This window comes from Hyla sarda, chromosome 5, assembly GCF_029499605.1.
Source record: "Hyla sarda isolate aHylSar1 chromosome 5, aHylSar1.hap1, whole genome shotgun sequence".
Lineage (NCBI taxonomy): Eukaryota > Metazoa > Chordata > Amphibia > Anura > Hylidae > Hyla > Hyla sarda.
The window spans coordinates 62,448,055-62,466,427 of record NC_079193.1 but is presented as its reverse complement, the minus strand read 5'-3'; the positions used below and the strand labels follow the sequence as shown (position 1 = coordinate 62,466,427).

At 42.7% G+C, this 18,373-nt stretch overlaps 1 long non-coding RNA gene across 1 annotated transcript; it reads left to right on the top strand.

Annotated features, from left to right (window-relative positions):
* Positions 1 to 969: 969 nt before the first annotated feature.
* On the top strand, positions 970 to 17,439 carry LOC130272529 (uncharacterized). The gene is made up of 4 exons (XR_008843597.1): positions 970 to 1,057; positions 2,150 to 2,374; positions 8,712 to 8,847; positions 16,296 to 17,439. It is a non-coding gene; the product is annotated as an uncharacterized LOC130272529 (long non-coding RNA).
* The last annotated feature ends 934 nt before the right edge of the window (positions 17,440 to 18,373 follow it).

Genomic DNA, 18,373 nt, shown 5'->3' with positions numbered 1-18,373 from the left:
AAAGCTCCTGGTATATAAGTCACATTTGTCCATAGGACTCCACTTACTGCACAGAGACCAAAAGAGTATCATTTTTGCCTCAGGTTTGATCATATACAGTGATCCCTCAACTTACAATGGCCTCAACATACAATAGTTTCAACATACAATGGTCTTTTCTGGACCATTGTAACTTGAAACCAGACTCAACATACAATGCTATGGAAAGTCCAGATGTGTGAAACATGTCCCAACTGGAGGAACTGACCAATCAGAATTGGCATTTTACTGGTAAATCACCTCTATTACTGAAGTGTATGCACTGACTGGTGTCTGGTAGCGCCCCCTACAGTACAGGGAGGAACTACAAGTTCTGTACTACTCCTTACCTGTGCCAGGGTTAGCTGCTCCTTTGGACACCAAGTAAGGGCGGCTCCATTTGGGACACTGTGTGTACTGTATAGGACCCTGAAGAAGCTCCTGTCCTCTACATAAACCCTTGTTTCCCAACCAGGGTGCCTCCAGCTGTTCCAAAACTACAACTCCCAGCATGCCCGGACAGCCGTTGGCTGTCCGGGCATGCTGGGAGTTGTAGTTTTGAAACAGCTGGAGGCTTCCTGCTTGGGAAACACTGACATAGACAGTGATTACAGCTCCCAGCAGATCTTTATTACTTTTATATGTAAGGATTTGCTTTATCTATATTAGTTATCTACTTAGTTTTCTTTAATCCTCACTTTTTCCTATTTTTGGATGACATTTTGGTGGCTTCAGAACCAATTACCAATTACCAGTTATGGGGGGAAATTTATCAAAACCTGTTCAGAGGAAAAGTTGCCCAGTTGCCCATAGCAACCAATCAGATCGCTTCTTTCATTTCTGAATAGGCCTCTCAAAATGAAAGAAGGGATCTGATTGGTTGCTATGGGCAACTGGGCAACTTTTCCTCTACACAAGTTTTAATCAATCTCCCCCATGGTCTCAACATACAATGGTTTCAACAAACAATGGTCGTCCTGGAACCAATTAATATTGTAACTCGAGGGACCACTGTACATCAATATACCTTACCTTTGTGGTATGACATGGCATAGTAGACTAGTATGTACAATTTTCATAATAGGAGCCGACAGGTCACATTTCCCGCTGTATGCCTATACAATAGTATATGTCACAGCTAGAGATGAGCGAACTTACAGTAAATTCGATTCGTCACAAACTTCTCGGCTCGGCAGTTGATGACTTATCCTGCATAAATGAGTTCAGCTTTCAGGTGCTCCGGTGGGCTGGAAAAGGTGGATACAGTCCTAGGAAAGAGTCCACCTTTACCAGCCCACCGGAGCACTGGAAAGCTGAACTAATTTATGCAGGAAAAGTCAGCGACCGCCGAATCAAATCAAATTTACTGTAAGTTCGCTCATCTCTAGTCACAGCCTTCCATTGTAGGTAGATATCTGGAGATCTAGGACTCCAGTCACACACCATATCACAGTCCTTAGCTATGCCCTGAATTGTAACTTGAACAAGAAATATGGACCATAACAAATGGTTAACTCATAGAGATACAAGAAGGAATTGTTACCCTTCAATAAATAATAACTTGTTCAGAAACATCTGTCCAAGCTCAAGGGGATTTGTTACTGTTATAACTAGTGTTGAGCGGCATAGGCCATATTCGAATTCGCGATATTTCACGAACACATGGACGAATATTCATCACATATTCCTTAAATTCGCATATTCGTAATATTTGCGTGTTATTTTCGCACGTGCGAAAAATTCGCGCAAGCAAAAATTTTCATATGCGAAAATTAGCATATGCTAATTTTTGCATATGCGAAAATTCGCACGCCAGTCTCACACAGTCACCACACAAGCTGGAAGCAGAGAGGGATGATCACTGTGATGTGTACTATGGAAGAAAAAAAAAAAAAGAATATTTGTAATTACGAATATATAGTGCTATATTTGCGAATATTTGCGAGCAACACTAGTTATAACTAGTATTATAACCCTGAGCCTATCTATGGGAACACATGGGAACATGAAATCACCAGGACATATCCCTAAAACATTGACAAACTATTTTGTTTTGAGTTTAGAATATTTTTATAATGTTACAATGTATTTCATTGTTCCCCCCCCCCCCCCCCTGTTATTTCTCTTGTAGGATCTTCTATGTAAAATGGCTACAGTTGATCAATAAGTTAAGTGCTGCTCATACCAATCGGGAATGTTTCCACAGAATTCTAATAATAATTCAATACTGACAAATTGCTGATCTACTTTTACTCTTCTTTTGCAGATAATAAGCATTCAATGTACGTATTGACTAATGCTTATGGCCTAACCTTGATCTACACAGCTACACGTATTTTATACTCCTCACAGTAAGGTGAAAATGTAGTCATGATCCCGCAGCAGGATATCTGTTTAAAGGGGTTATTCACCATAAGGTGACTTTAGTACTTACCGTATTTTTCGCCCTATAGGACGCACCGGCGTATAAGACGCACCCTATTTTTAGGTGCAAAATCTAAAAAATTAAAGATTTTGAACCCAATAGTGGTCTTCAACCTGCGGACCTCCAGATGTTGCAAAACTACAACACCCAGCATGCCCGGACAGCCGTTGGCTGTCCAGGCATGCTGGGAGTTGTAGTTTTGCAACATCTGGAGGTCCGCGAATTGAAGACCACTGCATAGGAGGTAATACTCACGTGTCCCCGCCGCTCCGGACCCGTCACAGCTGCCCTGGATGTCGCTCCATCGCTGTCGCCGTGTCCCCGTCGCTCCGGAACGTCTCTGCTGCCAGCTGGGTATCCTCGCTCTCCGTCGCCGCCATCACGTCATTACGCACGCCGACGCACGTACGCGATGACGTGATGACGAGGAAGGAGAGCGCCAGCCATACAGGGGATCCCTGAACGGAGAAGACACCGAGGAGGCAGGTAAGGTCCCTCCCGGTGTCCTGTAAGCACTAACCCGGCTATTCAGTCGGGCTGTTCGGGACGCCGCGGTGAAATCGAGGTGGTCCTGAACAGCCCGACTTAACAGCCGGGTAAGTGTCACTTTCCCTTCAGGCGCGGCGGTCAGCTTTGATCGCCGCTTCTGAATGGTTAATACAGGGCATCATTGCGATCGATGATGTCCTGTATTAGCCGCGGGTCCCGGCCGTTGATGGCCGCAGGGAACGCCGCGATAGGGGTGTATTTGCCGTATAAGACGCACCGACTTTTTCACCCCAGTTTTGGGGAAGAAAAAGTGCGTCTTATATGGCGAAAAATACGGTACCTGCCAGACACTGCCACTTTATTTTTGTTAAATGGCTATTTGTTGTTGGAGTTCCCTCCCTCCCTCCAACTACAAGTCCCAGGATTCCTTGTTTGTAAGCGTGAGGTCACATTTCTCCCTCTCACACATGGGTCAGCCCACCCTTTGCTGCACACCTGTGCTACAATTCCCTGCAGCCATGTAGAGAATGATCTATTTCCCACCCAGCAATTGCTCCACCTATTGAAGCAGACAGGCTTCTTTCAACACCTGACTAGCAATGTAATATCTCGGACCGCACTACAACCTGGGAAAACCTGAGACAACACTAATTTTGTATGCTGCTAAAAATAAACATCGGGGCAAAGATCACATCAGACTTGTGAGACCATCCATCAAACACAGGTACAGACACTATGTTACTAATATTACAGCCTTTGTTACATAGTCAAAAATAAATATCCTGGAATACCCTTTTAAGGTTGTAGTGCGGCCTGAGACATTACATTTTTTAGTTTTGCAACAGCTGGAGGCACGCTGGTCAGAAAACACTGGTCTATTGCTTGAAAGGGATCCCAGGTGTGTTTCAATGGGTGGGAGGGAGGAAAGTGGCCTCACACTTACAAACAAGGGATCATGCAATAAAAGAACAAGAGACGATTCCTTGTGTGATATCCTCCAACAGCTAATAGCAAATTGAAAGGTGAGCCAAGAACTGTTGCACTCCACCAGTCTTGGCTTTTATGCAAATAAGCTTAGTAAAAGATACATGAAAATACCCTGGAGTTAGCAAAAAAAAAAGCCCAAAAAACAGAATAAAGATTATCTGGTGTGTTAGCCCCTTAAAGGGGTACACCGTTAGAAAACAATTTTTTTTCAAATCAACTAGTGCCAGAAAGCTAAACAGATTTGTAAATTGCTTCTATTTAAACATCCTTAATCCTTCCTGTACTTATCAGATGCTATATGCTCCAGAGGAAGTTGAGTAGCTCTTTTCAGTTGGACCACAGTGCTCTCTGCTGACACCACTGTTCCTGTCAGGAACCTTAAGAGTAGGGGCACATCTCCAAAGCAATAATCTCCTGCTCTGGCACCAGTTAAAAAAAAATGTTTTCCACCGGAGTACCCCTTTAAGAACGAAGCCCATTTTGACCATAAGGACCAGACCAATTTTCATTTTTGAAATTTTTGTTTTTTCCTCGTCTCTTTTTAAAATCCATAACTTTTTTATTTTGAAGTTTTCATCTGTATCTGTATTTTTGCTTTGATGTGACTTTTTGATCACTTTTTACCATTTTGTTTCTGATATATGATATGATAAATAATCTGTACTTTTGGTGTTTGATATTGCCTTTACTGTATTATGCTATGCCTATGCTATGTGTGATCGGTGATCCACTGATATAGCCCGGCTAAGCCAGGCTACATCATTGAATCAGCGATTGGGCGGCAGGAGGCCAGAAAGGGGACCCTCCTTTGCCGTTTTAGCTCTTAGAACCCCCACAATCATGTTGTGGGGGTTCTGTGAGCCCCTCTGAGTTACCGGAGATTCTCAGTTTCACTTTAGACACCATGATCAGCATTAAAGGGATACTCCACCCTATCCAAAGGATATGGGAAAAGATGTCTGATCGTGGGGGTCCCGCTGCTGGGCCGCCAGGCTGCCCTCTTTCTAGCTATTCCCTTCTGCATCTGCACCGCTGCCTCAGCAGGACTGACGGACGGCTGCCTCTCGACATTGGAACATTTTCACAAGCGCTAATCAGTGTTGTGCCTGCCTGAAAACACATTAAGGTGAGCATCATTTACCTACATCTTAACTAACATCCCATATCATCTGGGATTAACTGCACTATCAGCGCTTTTCTCCCTCTCTTGGCTACTGCATAGACAGTGATTTAAAGCTTCCAGCTGCTCTTTCGTTCCCTTATATATAAGGACTTGCTTTATTTGTATTAGTTATTTTTCTTTATTCCTTACTTTTTCCCATTTTTGGATCAAATTTTTGGGCTTCAGAACCAATTACCAGGTTTCCATAAAATTATGGGCTCAACATACAATGGCCGTCCTGGAACCAATTAATATTGTAACTTAAGGGACCTCTGTATTAACATGAGCTTTTAAAGTGTAAAGTTGAAGCAGACATGACTGAAAAAATACATAATTAATATAAATGCCTGATGAAAATACTTTTTCCCATGTTAATGTGCGCTTTTACAGTGGAAAACTGAGTAGACATGACATTAATACCTATTATAACGGTCTTCTGAAATGCATAAGCATGTATTAGGAGAATATCTTTGCACAGTACCTATGGGACCTGACATAAAGCATAATAAAGAGTCTCAAGTTGTCGAATTTGCCCACAGTGCCCTTAGGTATTGAGACTAATAGACCGTATCTGTACCATCCTGGTAATTAGGCATAGAAAGTCAACTTTAATGGAACATATTGAGTGACCCATGATTCACGAAGCAGGTTCACACATTTCTCTCTCAGAGAAAAAGTCAAGAAATATAAAGTATTCATTACGAAGTGAAAGTTTCCACATTCTTATCCACCACCTTTTGAAATTGCCTACAGTTTCCTCAGAACTAAAAATGTAACATTTTATGCTGATTTTACATATGAATAATATTGACGTTAAAGTCTTATACTTTGTGGTATATTCTATTCATTATCCAAAATGTTGACAATTTCCGCATAACTGCCAAATATACTTCTGTATTAACTTTTAAAATGCAGAGGATAAATCCTTAAAGGGGTACTCCTCCCCTAGACATCTTATCCCCTATCCAAAGGATATCCCACGATCTCCCTGCTGCACCCAGGATTTGTTTAGAGTGTCGGGTGCAGCACCGGAGTATTGTGATGTCAAGGCCACGCCCCCTCAATGAAAGTCTATGGGAGGGGGCGTGATGGCTGTCATGCCTCCTCCCATAGACTTGCATTGAGGGGGTGTGGCCGTGATGTCACAAACCTCCTCCCCACATCGAAGTTCGCTCCGTACACCGGATGTCTAGGGTGCTGCATCTGAGATCGCGGGGCTCCTTTGGATAGGGGAAAAGATGTCTAGGGGGGTCAAAGAGGGGTCTGCCGCCATAGATATTTATTTCTCACCCACAGTGACTGAACACGGGAGGTCCGACCACTGGTAGTGTACAGATTTGACCACTGCTCCATTCATTGTCTATGGGAGTAGTAAAGATAGCCAACAACAGCGCCAAAGATTGATGATTATTATGACTTTGTGTAAAAGGCCCAGTGATCATCTGACAAACAAGCAAATACTCATTTGTACAGGCCTAGGTATCTTCTTTAGTTGGGTATCACATCTTCCTGTGTGAACAGGAGGTACTGCCGAATCTCCATGAATGATCCAACGATTGGGCCATGTGACCGTAAAGAATCATTCTAATTAGTGCAAATTTACTTTTACAGTACATAGTTGATTGACACTCGTATCCGGCAGCTGTCTGTCTAAGTAAAAGAAACATTTTTCTAATTCAATAAAATACTACTCTTGTGCACTTACCGTATATACTCGAGTATAAGCCGAATTTTTCAGCACCATTTTTTTTTGCCAAAAACATCCCCCTCGGCTTATAACCGAGTGATGGGAAAAACAAAATTGCAAGCATACCAGTGGGGGTGGCGAGGGCCATCGTCGCCCATCTATGCTGCAGGGACCATCCGACTTCCAGTGGGGAGGGTGAGCCGGTCCGTCCATCTTGACCAGGAGGCCCTCTTCTCCGCTCCGTCCCAGCCCTGGACTAGTTATGCTGCATTGACGCTGCCGTGCAGGGACGTCCGTGTGCAGCAGATGTCCGTGACGTCAGGGGCGTCTCTACGCGGCGGCATCAATGCAGCTTCACTAGTTCGGGGCCAGCCCACAGTGGAGAAGAGGGCCTCTCGGTCAAGATGGATGGCCGGAACCGGCTCACCCTCCCCACTAGTAGTCGGACGGTCCCTGCAGCGACGTTGGACGGCTGCAACTGACAGAGCTGCAACTGGGGAGGTGAGTAGAGAACAAGAGAGGGGGGTCTGGATGATGACAGGGGGTATGAGGGGGATCTAGATAATGAAAACTAAAAAATTGGTGCAGTTCACAACCAAAAATCTGAGGATAGTGTGATTAAGTACCGGAACCCACCGGCCAAAATAATATCCAGGTAAAATATAGTATAATCACTCCTCAAAGATTTCACCTACAAAAGGTGCATAATGATAATTCAAGAATGCAATAAAGCAATGGTACGGCCTCACCTGGAATATGCTGTTCAGTTTTGGTCACCTGTTCATAAAAGGGACACTGTGGAGCTGGAAAGGGTGCAGAGACGCGCGACTAAACTAATATGGGGCATGGAACATCTTAGCTATGAGGAGCGATTAAAGGAGTTACAATTGTTTAGTCTTGAGAAGAGACGTTTAAGGCGGGATATGATAAACGTATATAAGTATATTAATGGCCCATACAAAAAATATGGAGAAAAACTGTTCCAGGTTAAACCCCCCCAAAGGACGAGGGGGCACTCCCTCCGTCTGGAGAAGAAAAAGTTTAGTCTCAAGGGGCGACACGCCTTCTTTACCGTGAGGACTGTGAACTTATTGAACAGTCTACCTCAGGAACTGGTCACAGCAGGAAAAATGAATAGCTTTAAAACAGGATTAGATACATTCCTGGAACAAAATAACATTAATGCTTATGAAGAAATATAAAATCCCATCCCTTTCCCAATATCGCGCCACACCCCTACCCTTCAATTCCCTGGTTGAAGTTGATGGACATATGTCTTTTTTCGACCGTACTAACTATAAATTTTTTTATATATTTTTTGTATATTTTTTACATTGTCATTTCAAATAAATCTAAATTTATAATACATTTTGCAATTCTTGAATTATCATGATGCACCTTTTGTAGGTGAAATCTTTGAGGAGTGATTATACTATATTTTACCTGGATCTAGATAATGATATGGGGGCAAGAGGGATCTGTATGATGGGGGGATGAGGGTGGTCTGAATGATGACAGGAGGGATGAGGGGGGGGGGTCTGGATGATGACAGAGGAGGGCTGGATGATGACCGGGGGGGGGGGGGGGGGGATGATGATGGGAGGGATGATGTATTTCCCACCCTAGGCTTATACTTGAGTCAATAGGCTTTCCTAGGTTTTTGGGGTGAAATTAGGGGCCTCAGCTTATATTTGGAATGGCTAATGCTTGAGTATATATGGTATCTCATCTCATATCTTGGTTTTTGTCTCAAATACAATTTATGTAACAACATGACTCAAAATTCTAAAAATCTCCTGTCTTCATTGACTGTGGTGACATAAATAGATGATCATATCCTCATCCATTGCTTTATGTATGTTATCTATGAAAAATTGGAGAAGAATTACATAGCTTATTACCTTCAAAAGAATAAGCCTATTTTATATTATTTTATATTACAGAGCAGGAGAGGTTTGCTGTGGTGATTTGCTTCTACTCCGGACAGTCCCCGATATGGACAGAGGTGTCAGCAGAGAGCACTGCGGTCTGACTAGAAAGGACTACACAAATTCCTCTGGAGCATAAAGCAGCTGATAAGTACTGGAAGGATTTCAATTTTAAAATAGAAGTAATTTACAAATCTGTATAACTTTCTGGCAACAGTTGATTTGAAAACATTTGTTTTCCACTGGAGTACTCTAAATGAATTTGAAAAGCCTTGTATCTTCTAAGGCAAGTAATCAATGTGATGCCTTCTGAGAAAAGACATTATCTTCTGAGAAAGATATTATTAAAAATGTGATGTAGTACTGAGCCAGAAGGTAACAACTCTGACAACTTAACATAGATTCACAGTTCCAGGCTGCATTAGATGTGTATACTAAGACACATGGGTATTTATACTCATGAGGCCTTTGCGCACTTTTCTAATTTAAGGAAGTGTCAACAGTACAATCCTTTATGGCTTGCTTCATGTAAGATATATGTATGTAGTAATAGACCTTTCAGAACAGTATAAAAACAAATATTCATCAATACAATCAAAAGTAATAGTACTGAATATTTATAGATCATTGGGGCCAATTTGTTGTACTTCCTTTTGTTGCCAAGGTTTAGACATTATTGGTGGTGTGTTGAGTTATTCTGAGGGGACACAACATTACACACTTATACAGGTTGTGCACTCACTACTTTACATTGTAGTAGAGGGTCATTTCTCCAGTGTTGTCACATGAAAAGATAGAAAATATTTACAAAAATGTGAAGGATTGACTTACTTATGTGTAGTGTTGCTCGCGAATATTCGCAATTCGAATTTTATTCGCGAATATCGCATATTCGCGAATTTGCGAATATTCACAAATATAGCGCTATATATTCGAAATTACGAATATTCGTTTTTTTTTTGTTTTTTTCACAGTACACATCACAGTGATCATCCCTCTCTGCTTCCAGTTTATGTGGTGTAAGAAGCCTCTAATACTACTGTGTGAGACTGGTGTGCGAATTTTCGCATATACGAAAATTTGCATATGCGGATTTTCGCATATGCAAATTTTCGCTTATGTAAATTTTTGTATATGCAAATTTTCGCATATGTCAATTTTCGCACGCGCGAATATTCGCATATGCGAAAATAAAACAAGAATATTACGAATATGCAAATATTCGCGAATATGACGAATATTCGGCCATATATTCGCGAATATTCGCAAATTCGAATATGGCCTATGCCGCTCAACACTACTTATGTGAGATACTGCATATATAATGTGAGGGGTGGACTCACTTATGGGAAATACTGTATATAATGTGAGGGGTGGACTCACTTATGGGAGATACTGTATATAATGTAAGGGGTGGACTCACTTATGGGAGATACTGTATATATAATGTGAGGGGTGGACTCACTTATAGGAGATACTGTATATATAATGTGAGGGGTGGACTCACTAATGGGATATACTGTATATATAATGTGAGGGGTGGACTCACTTATGGGATATACTGTATATAATGTTAGGGGTGGACTCACTTATGGGAGATACTGTATATAATGTGAGGGGTGGACTCACCTATGTGAAATACTGCATATATAATGTGAAGGATTGACTTACTTATGGGAGATACTGTATATATAATGTGAGGGGTGGACTCACTTATGGGAGATACTGTATATAATGTGAGGGGTGGACTCACTTATGGGAGATACTATATATATAATGTGAGGGGTGGACTCACTTATGGGAGATACTGTATATAATGTGAGGGGTGGACTCACTTATGGGAGATACTGTATATATAATGTGAGGGGTGGAGTCACTTATGGGAGATACTGTATATATAATGTGAGGGGTGGACTCACTTATGGGATATACTGTATATAATGTGAGGGGTGGACTCACTTATGGGAGATACTGTATATATAATGTGAGGGGTGGACTCACTTATGGGAGATACTGCATATATAATGTGAGGGATGGACTCACTTATGGGAGATACTGTATATATAATGTGAGGGATGGACTCACTTATGGGAGATACTGCATATATAATGCGAGGGAAGGACTCACCTATGTGAGATACTGTATATATAATGTGAGGGAAGGACTCACCTATGTGAGGAACTATAAACAGATTCACTATTTGGGAGATGGAATTTAACTTGACAGTTTTAAAGGGATATGGTAAGGAGAACTCTAGTACTTAAAGGAATATTCTGCAATTTTTGGTTCACTAAATGTGAAACTGGGGCAGAAAAGTTATTCTAGTTACTAATATACTTTGCTTACCTGTGTTTATAGAATGATATTAAATTTCCTACAAAATGAGTGCTGTCTCCGAGTGCTTTCCCAGTTTGTGGCTCGAGACAATACATCACAAGTCAGGTGCTGAAAGGGGGCTTGGCTGCTTTATATGTTGCATGTGAAGTCAGCCCCCTGATGATGCTGGGGACATTACCGGCGTACATGTGCGTGCATACATCATTACACAGATTCAAGCTTGTGTGTCAGGTTGTGCTGGGCTGTGCTGCAGTGGGTGGGAAGGAAATAAGTCACTTCCCACTAAGAGAATTTTAGTCTGAGGAAGGCCACAGAAACAGGAAGTAGCCAATTCCCCAAAACAAGCCCGAATCATGATTGGGGACACAGGACAATGTCATTTATTACCAACACAAGCACAAATCCATGGTAAGGATGTCATTACCGTATGACACCTGTGCAGGGGATTTTGGTAGTCAGACCCCCTTGATCTCCTGCATGATGCCCCATTGTTCTCAAGATTTGTTTTCAAAACACTGGTTTGGAGCAGCAGTGGTCGACCATATCATGGAGCAGTTTTCGGCACGACCCCTCTTTGCAATTTTATGAAATTGCACAGTTACAGTGCATGAAGGGAGCGTTAAAACCACTGCTCCATAATATGGTCGACACCGCTCCATGCAGGCAGCGCTTGTTGCTCTGTGAATGTGGTGAGCTGGGGCGCCAGGCAGGACATCACTGGAGGTCCCAGCGGTCACCCTCAAACCCCTCCCCCCAACCGTGATCAGAGAATTATCCCCTATTAACAAAAGTTACTAAGCTAAATGTAACAGAACTCTAAATGTGTGCAACTAAATAAATAAATAGATAAATAAATGAATCCATTTTTTTTCTTATCTTATTCGTTCTGAAGTAGTCCTGGCCTACTTCCAGTATAACAAAATAAGAAAAAAACAACCATACTTACTTCTCCAGCTCTCCTTATTAGGTTTTTAGTGTACAGCCAAAAAAGTCCTCTGCTCTCTGCCTGGGAAACCTCGTACTGCATTAAACATCCTCAGCTTACTGAAGATACTCACTGCTTTAGAAAAAGCAAATCAAACAATGTTCACCTTAGCACCAAAGCGAAAAACTTCCTAAACCCATGTTTTATGGGTTTGGTTTGCCAAACACCAATTATTATCATGTTTAATTTTGTTAAATTACTAAATAAAAGTCAGAATATTTGCTATTGCTGTATGTATTTATGGAGTTAACATATCTAGCTTTATCTAGAAGGGTTAATGAAGCTAAATCTCTGATATTGCTATAAAACATGAAAGCTACTGGGAACATGTTCAAGTCTATAACCTTCATCTATTTCAGTTAACATATATAATGCAGTAGGGAACAATGGTTGAAGAAAACATTAAATGGCATTGAATGTAGATTTCTTCTATCCTTCTATAAATTGAGGTAGAATGTGTTGGTTTTACTTCCTGCAATAAAAAAAAAGAAATATTTTTTTCTCTCAAAATCTTTTTTTTTTTTTTTACAATTTTTGTATACTGTACTGTATACTCTTGCAGTTGTCTTTTCATTATCAGTTACAGGTACATATAGCTACTGTAGAGGTATCACATCCCAGAGAGCTTGCATATGGTCCAAAGGTTGAAGACCTCTGGGATGACTGAGGCTTGCAGTTGACATGCTGGTCAAAGTCTTGATCTCAATGATCCCAGTGGGTAAATGGCTTATCCATAAACTGGTATAGTGACAGGGAGTAGATTCTTCCTCCAAAGTGGAGGCATTAAAAGATCGGACATGACTTTAGACTGGAGCAGGTTTATCCAAGGTGTCTTTTTAGAGCTGGTCTTTCTTTAGTCTAGCTCCTGTCACTAGTCATTTGGCTTTCTTCTTGTAACAGGTAGTAACTGACTCACGGTAGAGCTAAGAGGTAGGAAAACACATCCACTTGTCTCACTTGCACTTCAATTCCAAATGGCTGGTTGCAGATCTGAAGACTTCTTACTTTGCTAGTGGCAAGAAAATGCCTTGGGTAGAAACCTTGGCAGTACAAGCATTGGCTCGAGCTGCTGTTAAAGGGGAACCTGTCATCAGATTTTACCAAATATAACACATGACAACACGTTATATATGGTAACATTCCTCACCATCCCCAGGAGACATTCTTGCTGGCCGAGATGGTCAGCATATATAGTTTAAAAGTCTCCCCACTGGGTAGGGAGCTATACTCACCAAGTCCCGCCTTCTCCGTCTGTAATCATGCCCCTAACGTGATTGACAGCCCTCGTCACTGCTCTGCTCCCTGAGCAGAAGGAGCAGAACGATGACCTAGGTCGTGCCCGAGCTGTCAACTACGCTGAGGGAGCATGATTACAGCTGAAGCAGCGGGATTAGGGGAGTATAGATCCCCGCCCAGGAGACTACTTACGAGGATGGCGGGAGACACTTTTAAACTATATATCCTTACCATCCCTGCCAGCAGGAATGTCTTCCTGGGGGTGGTGACGACACATTATGTATGTTAAAATCTTCTTTCTTATCATCCCAGGAAGAAGTCACCAAAACCTGATGATGGGTTCTTTTTAATCTGGGTTCTTAGGTTAGGATTCATCCTAACCTGTCCTTAGCTATTCTCCTTTGACATCTCCTCAGCAGAGAGGCTGCTCTAGGCCTTCTCTCCTCTGAGAGGATGTCTTAAAGCAATAACAACTTCTCCCCCTTTCAGTAGACAAGCTGGGCCAGGGAAAACTCTTTTCTCCTTTCTAGAAGGTTCTAAGCAATGTTTCTAGGTTAACCCTTAATGTTCCCATTCTTACCTGGTACATCACAGTTACAATAGTTTCAAATATTGTAAAACATGGTATAATATATTCTGAAATATGTCAAGTGAAATTATTCACTTAGAGCAGAACACCCAACCACAACACCGCAGGGATCCCAGTGAGACCTTGCAGAGGCAGCTCTGCAGCTACTATTAGTAAAGGGGCATCAGACCAAATTGGAACTATAACCTTTTCACAGAGTTTTTCACTTGCACATGGATTGCCTCTCTCAAGGCACCAGAACACCAGCAAATTAGAACAACTGGTCTTCAAGCTCAAACAATAGGCATGATGTTTTCACTAGTAATATTAAATATTCCATTTTGTTTAAGAACAGACACCTTGAATTAGAACCGACTTCCCTGGATTGTCATTCAGTAGGATCAGAAATAACTAACATGGTATTATAGTTTTACCCAGTGTTTCCCAACCTTTTTTCTGGCTCAGCTAAAAAGGGAAAGAAGAGCGCTCCATAGCGTAATACCACAAGGTAAGGGGTCCACAAATACAATGGGAAATGTCCTTACCATAAGCGGTTGTGTAAGCTCACACACAACAGTGGTCAGAGTGGGTGAGAGACAGGTCCAGTCTGCAGCCTTCCCATCCGAGCAGGACAATGGCAAGAAGGGACTTCTAGGTGTGATGGGATTCAATGGCGCTGAACAGGAGCAGACACATCAGGTGGGACGGAGAATGGCTTTATTAAAACAATGCAACGCATTTCACCGCAGTTGCGGCTTTACCTGATGAAGCCGCACCTGCGGTGAAACGCGTTGCATTGTTTTAATAAAGCCATTCTCCGTCCCACCTGATGTGTCTGCTCCTGTTCAGCGCCATTGAATCCCATCACACCTAGAAGTCCATTCTTGCCATTTTTTTTGGCTCAGGGCACCCCTACCAAAGTTGGCGAGCAAAAAGGGAAAAATAAAAAAGCATCAATGCACAATATCTATTTCTCTGTGGCTATGTAGATTACAGTGCTGCTTTATACAGCAACTCACAAATGACATCTTCTCTAATCACCGTTATTCCCTTTTCTTCTCCATCTGGTCTGGGCCATCATGATGATTTTTCCAGCCACAATTCCTCACCGTTAAACCTGCAAAACAAACCTATTAGGCTCTACACTTTTCCAGCATCAGCCTCCAGATTCCCCTTTTACAAGTGAAGAGGAATACAGGGGCACATAAGTGTAAAGGGGTAACAGAGGGGTGTAGAAAAGTGTACATGGGCGACAGGTGTTTAGAGGAGTGTACATGGGTGACAGAGGGGTGTAGAGCAGTGTACATGGGTGACAGGGGGTATAGGGGTGACAGAGGGGTTTTGGGGGTGATAGAGGGGAGTAAATGGGTGACAGAGGGGTTTTGGGGGTGTAGAGGAGTGTACATGGGTAACAGAGGGGTGTAGAGGGGTGTACATGGGTGACAGAGGGGTGTAGAGGAGTGTACATGGGTAACAGAGGGGTGTAGAGGGGTGTACATGGGTGACAGAAGGGAGTAGAGAGGTGTACATGGGTGACAGAGGGGTGTAGAGGAGTGTACATGGGTGACAGAGGGGTGTAGAGGGGTGTACATGGGTAACAGAGGGGTGTGGAGGGGTGTACATGGGTGACAGAAGGGAGTAGAGAGGTGTACACGGGTGACAGAGGGGTGTAGAGGAGTGTACATGGGTGACAGAGGGGTGTAGAGGAGTGTACATGGGTAACAGAGGGGTGTAGAGGGGTGTACATGGGTGACAGAGGGGTGTAGAGGAGTGTACATGGGTAACAGAGGGGTGTAGAGGGGTGTACATGGGTGACAGAAGGGAGTAGAGAGGTGTACATGGGTGACAGAGGGGTTTAGAGGAGTGTACATGGGTAACAGAGGTGTAGAGGGGTGTACATGGGTGACAGAAGGGAGTAGAGAGGTGTACATGGGTGACAGATGGGTGTAGAAGAGTGTACATGAGTGGCAGAGGGGTGCAGAGGAGTTTACATTGTCGTGCGGTAATAACTCAATTATGAATTATGGTCATACAAATATTAATTATGAAAAATTAATTATGACCTGGTGAATTGTATACAAATTTAAAAAAAAAAAAAAAAAAAAGGGAAAAAAGATTACCAACCCCTCAAGGATAGTATCAGGCAGCCTGATACATGAATGAATAGATAGATATACAGGGTGGGTCATTTATATGGATACACCTTAATAAAGGGGGAATGGTTGGTGATATTAACTTGCTGTTTGTGGCACATTAGTATATGTGAGAGGGGAAACTTTTCAAGATGGGTGGTGACCATGGCGGCCATTTTGAAGTTGGCCATTTTGAATCTAACTTTTGTTTTTTCAATAGGAAGAGGGTCATGTGACACATCAAACTTATTGGGAATTTCACAAGAAAAACACTGGCGTGCTTGGTTTTAACGTAACTTTATTCTTTCATGAGTTATTTACAAGTTTCTCTTTGTTTACAGCCATTGACATGTCGTCGAGGTTAACACGTGTGGAGAGGATAGAAATTGTGTTGATGTCTGGTGAACGCAGTAACCGGGTCATTGCAGCAGATTTCAATGCAAGACACCCTACGAGACCACCCATCTCCCATGCTACAGTTAGCAAACTGCTTGCTAAGTTTTGGGAAACTGGTTCAGTGTTGGATTTGCCAAAATGTGAACACATGAAATCTGTCACTAATGAAGAAACATAAGTGGCTGTCCTAGCTTCATTCAGCAAGAGGCCACAGCGTAGCACTCACCGCATGTCACTGGAGAGTGGCATTAGTCCAATATCCCTTCGGCAGATATTAGCTACTCACAAATGGCACCCTTACAAACTCCAATTACTGCAGCATGTCAACGAGGATGACCCAGATCGGCGCACTGAATTTGCAGAATGGGCAAAACAAAAATTTAAACAGGACCCTCAGTTTATGCAGAAGATTTTCTTCAGTGATGAGGCAAACTTTTATGTGAATGGTGAAGTTAACAAACAAAACCACCATCTGACACTAACCCACATTGCATAGATCCCTCCGAGACTGTTGGAACACAAACATTGATGGTATGGTGTGGTATATGGGGTACAAAGATAGTGGGGCCATTCTTCATCTTCATGGAAACCTCAAGGCCACTGGATATGTGAAATAGCTACATGATGATGTGTTTCCCTCTTTATGCACTGAAGATGGCACGTTCCCTGAGTTTTTCCAGCAAGATGGTGACCACCACATTATGGGTGTCAGGTCCGAGCATTTCTAGATGAACAGTTTCCTGGAAAGTGGATTGGTCGTCGTGGGCCAGTTGAATGGCCCCCAAGGTCACCCGATCTGACCCCCTTAGACTTTTATCTTTGGGGTCATCTGAAGGCAATTGTCTATGCTGTGAAGATACGAGATGTGCAGCACCTGAAACTACGGATACTGGAAGCCTGTGCTAGCCTGTGCCTCCAGGAGGCCGGAAGAAGCGCACCTGTATGCGTGAAACCGCCGGCAGTCGCCTCTGAGCACCCCACGCCACTCTTGTCTTCCTTGCCGGATTGAGCAGCCCGAGATGGGAGCCAAAATCTCAATATCTGGACGGTGAGTGCAGGATGCCGGTTTTTCTTTGCTGCATATGTGTAGATGCTCTATGCACTATGGGAACCATTGATTCGTCCCATCAATAGTATACAATTAGGCTCACACATGGATGAACATACATACCCAATAAAAGAAACAGTGGTAAATATGGAGGTCTGCTGGAGCAGACCTCCATATTTAACACTGTTTCTTTTATTGGGTATGTATGTGCATCCATGTGTGAGCCTAATTGTATACTATTGATGGGAGGAATCCATAGTTCCCATAGTGCATAGAGCATCTACACATATGGATACTTACCAATACATGTTCATATTCATTAATGTGGGTCTGTACTGGAGTGACGCCTAATCACTCTCCATTTGGTTGAAATTTTTGCATTCCCCTTATATACATATATACTTTTAAAACAGATTTTAATGTATACCAATAAAATAGTATTTTATTTTTGCAACAAGTGTCTCCAATCTTGTTCCTTATTAGTTAGTTTTGTGAAGGAGTACACAGTAGGTCTTTATGCTATTATGCACATGTTGATATAAATATTCATTATATAGCTATTTCCGCCTTATTTTTTTTTTTTTTGCTGTGGTAGTAATAGGGATGACAAAGGGACAGATGGTTGAACAGGGGGTGGACATGGGTGACAGAGGGGTAGACTGGGGGGGGGGGGGGTCCAAGGGCTGGACAAAGGGGTTGAACATGGGTGACAGACAGGGGATGGACAGGGGTGACAAAGGGATGGCTAAGGTGGACATGGATGAGAGGAGGGTGGACATGGGAGGCAGGGGGTGGATATGGGAGACGGGGAGGGGGTTGTACAGGGGTGGCAGGGGGTATGGACAAGGATGACAAGGGAGATAAAAGAGTGGTGTTAGGGGTGACAAAGAGGCAGAGGGGTGAATAGGGGGGTGGACATGGGTGACAGGGGTAGACTGGGAGGTGGACAGGGCGGGTGAACATGGGTGACAGGGG